The following is a 4,757-nucleotide window of genomic DNA, read 5'->3' on the forward strand; positions in this document are numbered from 1 at the left end:
CAACGGCAAAACATTTTCTGAAAATAGACCATTTTTAGGCGTCTTAGCACATGACGCCGAGATATGAGGCTCGGCGTCGTGTCACTCGACGTCGAGGTATTGCCACGTCACGGACGACGGGGTCGTCGTCGACATGTTGGTGCGTGGGTCCGAGACGTCGGCGTCGTGTCAGCCAACGCCAAGTCCCCAACCTAGGCGCGGTTGGACTGCGCGCCGAGCTACTGGCCCTATCCGGAGCGCGGCCCAGGCGGCCCAACAAAGCACGGTGGCCCAGAAGCTCGGCGTTGGGTCACTTAACGCCGAGCCTCCAGACCTCAGCGTGGCCCGACTCAACGCCGAGGTTTGGACCCTTTAGGCCGCGCCGAGGCCCCTTCTTCTTCCTCCCTTCATTCTGAAACCGCCGGCCTCCCTCTCTTTCTCTTCTCCCCCGCGCCGCCAGCAAACCCTAACCTCCAAAATCGACCCCCGGTGCCACGATCTCGGCTCCCGAAGCTTCCTCGAGGTAATGGTCCCTCCCCTCCTCCATTCTATCCGCGTAGATGTGCTTACATTGTCCCTAATCATGTGGAATCATGGTTGTTTGGTGATTTGGTATATTTGTGTTTACATTTGCAAAATGTATGGCTTAGGATGATTGAGTGCATTGTTGTTTAACTGTTTTATGTGATGAACATGTTAGGTTAGTTTGGTTTCTAGTTATTTTGGTCATTAGGGTTATTTGTTTATTGTAGGTGTCATTAGGGTTAGTTATTTGTTGGTCATTAGGGTTACTATGTATTTTATTTATTTGTTGGTCATTACATTTAATTTGTTATGACTAGAAATGATTATGTTGTTGGGGTTGAAAAACGATGAAATGATATATTTTAGTTTCTACTTATTGGATTGAAATATATTCATATGTGACACTACTTGTTGTGTGATGGCTGTAGATGGATAAATTAGTGAGGTTGCATCATGGAGGCCGTATTGTTAGGACAAGAGATGATAGTTTGGAATTTCTGGACATGTGTGAGGAGTTGTTGATTTTTTCTGAAACACCATCTTTGACCCAGTTAGTGGAGCGAGTGAAGGTTAAGTTAGGCTGGAATGAAGGAGACGTGCATGTTCAGTTTGAAGGTGTCATAGATGTTGGGTCATCGAATGGTCCTCGGATCAAGCGGTTGCTCAAAATTACAAGCGAGACTGAATGGAATGATTACAAGGCAGTTGTATTGGCCTCAGAAGTGCGATCTTTGGATTTAGTAGTAAGTAAGGAGTCCGGCTTAGGAAATGATAACTTCGAAGCATGGCCATCTTCCCCCGCTCACATAGGTTATGGTCCTTTGTCCTGAAGAAGAAATACTTGTCACACAACTAGGCTACGGTGGAGATGAGGAAGAGAATCCAGTTGCCGATGGTGAGGGCAATCATGATAGTGATGAAGAGGATGATGATTATGTAATTGTTGATGCAGAAGAAGGTTTGACTGACGCTAGCGGAGACTTTTCTATTGAGGATGAGCTTAGCGACGAAGATGATCTTAGTAGTGAAGAAGACTTTGGTGATGCTAGGGCTACGAACCGTTTTGACATGGAGATAGCTGGAGATGATGAGTCCTTCATAGAGGAGATAGCCGAAGACTCTGATGACGATCGCCCTGTTGGTCGTCTGAATTTTAGGGAAATAGAGATATTGTCTAGGGTCTTGCCTTGGAGAGATCCACTAGTTGGTGATTTCGAGGACCTTAGCCATGGTCATAGGGCAGTAGCTGATGGTGGGCCAAGTGATACAACTGTGCCTGATGTTAGCGGTTGCCTCATCATACGGAAGGGCATATTGTTTGCTACCATGGATGAGTTGAAATCATGGTTGCAAGAGTACTCCATTGTACACAACCGACCTTTTAGGGTCATCAATTCATTCAAGGAGAAGAGGTACACTGTTGCTTGTGAAGAACAACAGTGTGGTTGGAGAGTATGTGCTAGGAAGACGAAGGCAGGCAAATGGAAGATTACCTCAGTGAAGCAACCACATGTTTGTGCCACTGCTGAGGCAGAAGAGAACCATCTGCAGCTCAATTCTAGGTTCATTGCAAGGCAATTATGCCCAGTGGTGAAGCATATGCCAACCATTATGGTGTCTGCGTTGGTTGAGATCATCTTCCAATGGTACAATTACTATGTCAAGTATGGGAAAGCATGGAGGGCAAAGCAGCGTGCACTGGAAATAATATTTGGAAATTGGGAAGAAGCTTATGAGCGCCTCCCTGTAATGTTGAACGCAATGAGGGCTGTAAATCCTGGGATGCACTTCGAGTATTTACCTAAGGAGGGTGAAACAAGGAATGGTAGCCAGGTATTTGGAAGGGCGTTTTGGGCGTTCGGGCAGAGCATCGAAGCATTCAAGCATTGCAGGCCCGTCGTCTCAATTGACGGGACCTTTCTTACAGGGAAATTTGAAGGCACAATGCTTATTTGTATTGGGACAGATGCAGAGGACCAGCTTGTGCCATTGGCCTTTGCGATTGTTCGGAAGGAGGACACGGATAGTTGGTGTTGGTTTCTCAGGCTAGTAAGACAAGTGGTAATTGGTCTGGGACGTGATGTTTGTGTGATATCCGATAGGCATGCTGGCATTCTGAATGCCGTAGAACAAGAGATTCCTGGTTATGGCCAAATACATCACCGGTGGTGCACCAGACACCTTGCTCAGAATCTTATAAGGCGTGATCACACAAAGGACAACTTCAAATTATTTGAGGAGGTTTGCAGGCAGCAAGAGGTTCAATTATTCAAAGACAAGTTAGATGCCCTGAAGTTAGCCACAAATGTTGATGGCAGGCAATTCTTGAGCGAGTTGATGGCGTCGAAGGATAAGTGGTCACTTGCATATGACACGGGTGGTTGGAGATGGGGCTTCATGACTAGTAACATGGCAGAGATGTTCAACAGCCTTCTAAGAGGTTGTCGTGGTCTGCCTGTGACTGCTATTGCCTCATTCACCTTCTACAAGTTGAATTCTTGGTTCGTTTCGAGGAAGAAGCATGCGAGGTCTCTATGGACAGCAGGCAAAGCTTGGCCACTTTTAGCATCTCAGGAACTAGCTTTCTCAAAGAAAAAGTCTAAACGACAGAAGGGTTCATGTTTCGATCCGATCAACCATGGATATGAGATTCTAGAGGGTGGCAGGAACTAACATTGGTGGTGAAGACCGGGGTGCTCGAAAACATAAAGTAGTGATCAATGAGAACAAGTGTACGTGTGGAAAACCGATCATATACCATAGGCCTTGCTCCCACATGATTACAGCCTGTCGCCTTAGACATGTTGACCCTGAGGTCCCTCCCCGTATGGCCGCGGAGTTCTCTTTGAGGAACCTAATGAGCACCTGGAATCCTCAGTTCGAGCCATTTCTTGACGAGAGTCAATGGCCTACTTATGATGGCCCCAAGTATGTGGCTGATCTTGGTTTACTCTGGAAGAGTAGAGGACCTAGGCGGCGGAAGCGGTTCAGGATGGACATGGACCGAGCCACGAAAGGTAGATCAACCACGAGTAAGGTTGGGAGACATTTTGTAGAGGACACCCAAAAGAGTCGTTGCTCTGGTTGCCATAAGCCGGGCCACAATAAGAGAAAATGTCCTGAACTACTTAGACAACAGGTATCCACCAAGCTAGCTACTAGAATTGCTTTGTGTAATGGTACATTGGTTTACTTTTGTTTTTTTTATTTTTATGTTACTTTGTACCACATACACATGCTTTAACTTATACTAATGGTTTGGCATTGCTTTTGTTGCAGGATGGATCGGTTCCCCCTTCTTGATCCAAGGTTCGATGAGCACCACCGGGCTCGGAGGATCGAGAACGGAGAGGTATATTCAACAATTCATATGAAAACATTGCATTGTTCATATTTTGCTCTATAGTCCATGCTCTTTATAAAGTGACATGAACTAATACTTTTTCATGCTTGTCTTTTTTTTGCAGGTTTTGAATGTGCTGAGGCCAATGACACATGAGGCCTCTATGACCATGGTCTACGACGAGAGGTACACGCCCCTCCTAAAGCTGGCGAACCTTGCTACTGTTGCTCGTGTATGTCATCGAGGCACGCCACCTTTCAACCCAGCGGCGCTGACGGCGTTGATAGATCGGATGGCGTCTAGAGACACACAGCTTTCACCTACCATGCGGGGAGATGACGGTCACTCTCGAGGACGTTGCCATGATCCTTGGAGTCAAAATCCAAGGATTCCCAGTGACAGGAGACACGGAGTCTGAAGGATGGCAGCAGCGGGTTGAGCACTTCTTGGGACAGGCCCCTAGCGGCAGTTGAGGCTGGCAAGAAACGGCGCAGCAGTGGGGTGTCCCTGAGGTGGCTTCGTCAGCAGTTTCGGGAGTGCCCACCCAACGTAGACGCCGAGACCAGTGACATACTACTATCGGGCCTACGTCCTCCACATGTTAGGTATGGTTCTCTTCCCTAGACGGCACTGGAGACACGGTGTCCTGGATGTACATCCCGTGCCTTTTGAACTGGGAGGATGCCGGCAATAGGAGTTGGGGCTCGGCTATACTTGCCTTCCTGTACCGTCAGCTTTGCGAGGCTTGCCGCCTGTCCTAGAGGCGCGCATCGCTACAATGTCAGGGTGCATCACACTGTTGCAGGTAATAAAGCAAAGTTGTACAAGTTTCCACTACAATTCAATATTTTTTCTTAACAAAAGTGATTAACATTCATGTTTCCACTCTTTTTTTGTAGATTTGGATGTG

The 4,757-nt window shown here is 47.2% G+C and overlaps 1 long non-coding RNA gene across 1 annotated transcript; it reads left to right on the forward strand.

Annotated features, from left to right (window-relative positions):
• The first annotated feature begins 428 nt into the window (after positions 1 to 428).
• Positions 429 to 4,057, forward strand: LOC136551309 (uncharacterized). The gene is made up of 3 exons (XR_010782527.1): positions 429 to 502; positions 3,784 to 3,856; positions 3,972 to 4,057. It is a non-coding gene; the product is annotated as an uncharacterized lncRNA (long non-coding RNA).
• The last annotated feature ends 700 nt before the right edge of the window (positions 4,058 to 4,757 follow it).

This window comes from Miscanthus floridulus, chromosome 4, assembly GCF_019320115.1.
Source record: "Miscanthus floridulus cultivar M001 chromosome 4, ASM1932011v1, whole genome shotgun sequence".
Classification (NCBI taxonomy): domain Eukaryota; kingdom Viridiplantae; phylum Streptophyta; class Magnoliopsida; order Poales; family Poaceae; genus Miscanthus; species Miscanthus floridulus.